The sequence below is a fragment of the Silene latifolia genome, chromosome 4 (assembly GCF_048544455.1).
Source record: "Silene latifolia isolate original U9 population chromosome 4, ASM4854445v1, whole genome shotgun sequence".
Taxonomy (NCBI): Eukaryota; Viridiplantae; Streptophyta; class Magnoliopsida; order Caryophyllales; family Caryophyllaceae; genus Silene; species Silene latifolia.
The window spans coordinates 32,415,307-32,421,581 of NC_133529.1; positions in this window are offsets into that span (position 1 = coordinate 32,415,307).

The window sequence follows — 6,275 nt, forward strand, 5'->3', positions numbered from 1 at the left end:
CCATTTTATTTTTGTCAATTTGTCACTTGTCACACAATATGTCACATGTAGTATGATACATGTTATTAATGAATTTAATGCATATTTATCACATAAATATCATTTTATGAATTACTTAAATTACATACAACAAATTGACTAGTAAAACTTGATCACAAAAATAAAATGGGTCATTTAATTATAATTCACAACATCTTGTAATTATAATCAACCATTCATTCTCATCTCTATTGTTTCACAAACAATAAACAATTTTAGTAATAAAATATTTCAATTACTAAAATAAATCTTATTTAATCCCATTATAATAAGATATCAATATTCTCTCTCTCTCAAATTGAATTGTTCAATTTTAAGGAATTAATTAACTTGTATCGTCATACAATTAATCAACTTTACAGATTAGGGCATCATCCTTTAGGTGTGACCTTAAGGGATCAACTGACCACCACCGTCCCACGACAGTAACGTCAAACTCTAGCAAGCCAATCGTTACCGATTAATGTTGATCAGTTGAATATAAAATGAATCATCCATTACGTATTCTTAAAATGAGATTTAAACATGTGATCAATATGATCGACAATTGTGATCGCATTATTGTCGGAGGACACATATTCCAACACTACGAGAGGCAAATTTATCCCCATCACGACAGGGATGCTTTACAAAATAGAGACAACCAAATACACTAATATTATCATAAACGGGAGCTTTGCCAAACAACATCTCAAATGGGGTTTTACCTTGTAATAAAATGGAAGGTGTTCTATTAATTAAATAACCAGCCGTCAAGACACATTCAACCCAAAAACTAATAGACAAACCTGGCTGAAACTAGAGAGCTCTTGCGACATTAAGTATATGACAGTGTTTTCTCTCCACTCTACCATTTTGTTGAGAAGTACCCACACAAGTTGTTTGATGTATAATATCATTCTCAGCAAAATAAGACTTTAGACATGTGAATTCCATTCCATTATCAGTATGAATAATTTTGACATCCACATCAAACTGTCGTTTCACCATTGCAACAAAATTATTTAGAAGTTGTGGCACTTCATCTTTAGTTTTAACTAAATACACCCAAACAGCGCGAGAGTAATCATCAACAATTGTTAAAAAACAACGGCTACCACAAAACAAAGGCGTACGATAATCACCCCACAAATCACAATGTACCAATTCGAAAATCTTGACTACTTTATTATCGCTAACAGTGAATTTTTCTCTTGTTTGTTTAGCACGAAAACAAATATCACAAAGTTCAGAATTATGTTAATGCTCTTACTACTAATAAACGGTAAATACTTCGCTATTCTGCTTGAAGTATGACCCAACCACCGATGCCACATACTAGCCTTATCGTCCTTTTTCTGCGCCCCTCGCGCTTTACTGCTCGTCTGTCCCTTAAGAAGATATAGCCGACCATGTTGTTCACCCATACCAATCGTCGTCTTTGACACGCGGTCCTGTAAAACACAAGATGAATTAGTGAACTGAATTGTACAATCAAGATCGATGCTTAGCTGAAACACGGACACGAGATTACAATGAAATTCGGGCACGAACAAACGTTATTCAAAACAAGACCTCCTCCTAAGACAAACTTGCCCTCCTTGGTTGCCTTGGATGGTTTTCCGTTTGGTAGTGTAACCATACATGACGCAATTCCATGCACATTGGTCAACAATTCACAACTACCTGTCATATGTTGCGTAGCACCTGAATCTAACAACCACAGATTTGCTTTATTTATCTTACTAGACATGTGATTACTGGCACCTGAAGAAGACAATCCTTTGGCATTGTTGACATATGCATACCACTGTTCTTTTGGTACACTCACATACTGTTCTTTGGTCTCTGACGTCTCTTCACTGGAACGGGCATAATGCGCTCCTCGCCCATAGCTTCCACCTCACCCACGACCTCCACCACGGCCCCCACCATTATTGTAGTTGTAGTCCCGCTTACCTATTTCTCTCCAACCTTTAAGATACCCTATAATGTCAAAGCACTTTTCTCTGACATGACCCCAACGGTTATATTTTGAGCACTTTGGTCGTGAGTACTCTCTATCCTTGTCTTCTGCAAGATGAATTCCTTCTTCTATCCGAGGTGTATCATTGGCATTATGGGCTGTTTTTACTGCAAATCCAATGGGATCTGACCGTCCTTCACCACGACCACTAGGTACACTGACTTCACCATTCCCTCGCACTCTTTCTTCTTGAATTATGGTGGCCTATGCCCTATAAAGCGAAGGTAATGGTTCTTGTAACAACAAATTAGAACGTAGCAGAGCATAGTGTTTGTCGAGTCCCAAAAGGAAATCGTGCAGCTCTCCTTCGTCACGTTTCTTATCTAACATATGGTTGATACGAAACTTGCATCCACGACATTCACAGGTGGGATTTCGATCATATTTATCGAGTTCATCCCACAATTTCTTCAATCAACCATAATACTCGGATACAGACACTGTTTCTCCTTGCTTGCACGCAGCAATTGCTCCCATGACTCGATGGAGCTTTGGCCCATTTCCAACGCTAAACCTTTGCTCAAGATAGTCCCACAAGATCTTGACTTCTTCCACATATGTAATTGTTGAACCCAACTCAGGTTCAATGACATTAAAAATCAACGCAACCACCATTGCGTTTACCATGTACCAATCTTCAATTTCCCCCGACTTTTAAACCGGCTTTTTAATCGAGCCATACACAAATCCCGTCTTCTTTCTAGAACGGAGAGCGCCACAAAGCTTAACTGACCACTCATCGTAGTTTTCACCGTTCAACATAACATGACTGATTTTGTCCCCAGGCTTGTCAGAAGTAGAGAGGAAATACGGGGTGAGAGCAACTCTTTCCTTCTTGACGACTTCATTGCCTGACTTGTCGCCTGGCATACTGACGGACGATGATAATTAAGAAACACAACCTTGCTCTTATTACCAAGTTAAACGTAATTGACAAAACAAAAGTTTGGGAATTTTCTGATGTATTACGATGGAAAACAATACATATATACTAGTACAATCGTGACAACCCTAACACCGGTTTTAGGAAACCGTATATTTACCAAAACACATTTACCTAAAACACGACTACCATAATATTACATACAATATTATATTTTCATAACATGAATCCTAACTTAACCTAAGCTATAGCATGGTCTCAACTCTCAAACTTATTAACGTAGAAATCCAAGATTTATTTCGCTTCTCAAAGGGGTGAACGGGACTTGATGCATACACCAACACCGTCCGTTGATGATGACAAGTCCTTCATCTTTACATTCCCTCTTAACTTATGAGGTTTGCTAGATGTATCATGACAGGTACATAAGGCGGTCACCTGTGTTCGGAAGACGGTTGAAGCAGTGTATCAAGTCTTGGATGAGTGTCTAGTAAAGTGTAAGAGTATAAAACCTGTGTTTACTCTTTTTGATCGGTCTAATAAATCACGGCTTATTATATTTGATAAAGAGATTTCGAAATATAATTTTATCATATGTTTTTGACAGAAAATATCTTGTTGGAAATTTCCTCTTTTGGTGCTCAAATATATCTTTTGGTTTGGTGAGAAATTTGTGTTTAGTAGGCAACTAAATATTACGTACAAGATAAAGATAAAGATTTTATTTTGTAATATTTGGTTACCTAACTAAGAAGATTTGATTTGGACAACTTTTGACAATTATATAAGGAAGGAATATTATTGTTGCTGCAGTCACGAAAAATACACTTTGAATTTTGAGAGCATTAGTTTGATTTCATTCAAAACCGTGGACTTCAAGTTTTATTTTTGCAAATCGTTTTTAAGCATTAATTTTGTGTTTGCAAAATTCTTTTTAAGCCGTGTTTTAAGACCGTTCTTGAGTACACAAGTTCTTATATTCATAAGGATATTTTGTTCTCCATCGTTCCGATTGTTGAATCATATAAGGAGACAAATTGTGTTGTAATCTTCTTTTTGTGAGAGAGTGCTTTTGGGATACGGGTTGTACTTGAGTCACACGATCGGGGTTGATCGTGGGGGTTTTCTTTGTAATCGAGTTTGGTTATAAAGAAAATATTAATAAGAGAAAGGGTGGACGTAGACCTTTAGAGAGTAGGTCAAACCACGTTAAAAATCTTGTGTCTCATGCCCTTTCTCTTTATTTATTTTATTTCTCGCTTAATTGTAGAGTTCTTGTTTCACGCATACGACCAAAACAGTACAGCACAATTCGTATTGTTTGACTAGTCACCGAGACTGTTCAATTCGCTTGTGTACTGTTTTAGTATCGAACGAGAACGTTATTTTCGCTTTAAAAGTTTACAAATTTTAAAAAGGGTACTTAATTCACCCCCTCTCTCTCTTCAAGAACCGGATCGATAAACTCAACAATTGGTATCAGAGCCTCGTGCTCTTGATTGCCTTACCGCAAAAAGTTTGATTCTTTTGAGTTTATTCCCTCGGTATCACTACCACCAATGCTAATGGTGTGTCTAGTGTAAAAGCACCCAAGGACTACACAACTGATGATTACAAAAAGGCTAAGAAGAACTCTAGGGCCATATCACTCCTGCAATCCGGAATTGGCGAATCAGAAACTAGTCGTATTGCAGGATGTAAAACGGCCAAACAAATTTGGGATAGTCTAGCACTAGCCCACGAGAGAACTGTACAAGTAAAAAAACATCGTATTGATCTCTTAATGCAACAATACGAGTCCTTTCGAATGCACGAGGATGAGCCAATAAAGAGTATGTCTTCTCGCTTTTCAAACATAACTAACGAACTTTCAAATCTTGGTCGACAATTTGAATTCGAGGACATTGTCCGTAAAATTTTAAGAAGTCTTACCAAGAAATGGCGACAAAAGGTCACGGCCATTGAAGAGGCTAGGGATTTAACCATTCTCACCTATGAAGCTTTAATGGGATCTCTTATGGCACACGAAATAACTCTTGATGCCGATGAGAAACCCAAAGCTAAGGGCCAGCCTTGAATGCCATCTCAAGTGATAATGAAAGTGATCTTGAGGAGGAAGTTGCCTTACTATCTAAAAGAATTGCCAAAATAATTAGAAAGCAAAATCAAGGAAAGTTCGAAAGTTATAAGCCGAAAAAATTTGTTTCTTTGTCTTCCTCATCACGTTCTATATCTAGAATGGGTTGTTTTAAATGTGGTGAGCGAGATCATCAGATCCGAAATTGTCCCAAATGGGAAGAAGAGAAATATAAAGATAAACGTGAAAAGTCTAAGCAAGAGTACAAACGTGCTATGATGGCTGCTGTATGGGGTGAGTTTGATTCAGAGGACGAGGAGCCCTCTAATGAAGAGAAAGATGAAAAGTTTTGCGTACGGTCCACCTACAAGCCAAGATCTTAACGGAAGAGGGATGATGATTCTCTTAGGTGTCTCTTCGCTCACTCAAAAGCCTCAGATAGCGAATCTGAAGACGAGGTAAATCTCTCAAATTTCAAAATTAAGATTAGGTCTTTATCTAAAAAAAAATTATGAGATTACTTGATGAAACTTTGGACACGAGTTATGAACAAACAAAGCGTCTTGATGCTATGCAATTCGAAATTGAAAGTATAGCGGAGGAGAACATTTGAGTTAAAACGAAATATGAAGAACATTAAAAAACAAACAGTCGGCCAGACTGTTCAATCTGAACTTACTGCTGAAAACGAGTCTCTTGTTAACAAAATCCATGTTTTAACTAAGGAACTAGATGAGATTAAAAGGATGCATACTACTAGTTCAACTTCTTATTCTGAAATTTGTTCTATGTTTGATAGACTTAATGTTGATTACAATTCCCTTCTTGATAAGAATAAAAAGTTGTTAGTAAAAGTCGAAAATCTGGAAATCGATTTAAGCAATGCAAGAAATGTTGTTGCCAAATGGGAAGGTAGCGGTACGGTCCTTGATTTTCTGGTTAATCAATCTAAGAACACTAATAAACTTGGATTAGGCTATGACTCTCGTTCCGACTTCAGACAAAATGGTTCTCAATACCGTACTATCTGGATTCCTGAACAGAAAGTAAATACTCCTCCTGTCTGTTCAAAATTGAATGACGCTAGCGCTGGAATTGCTAAGAGACCTAAACCCATTGAGAGATATTTTCGCAAGCGTAAGTATGTGGGCTTACCTGAATATATCATTTGAAAATTTTGTGGACATACAGGTCACGTATTTAATGCTTGTGAAAAACGGTCGAGTCATTTGGATCAAAGCATAAGAGTTGTTAAGAAAATGTGGATTAGG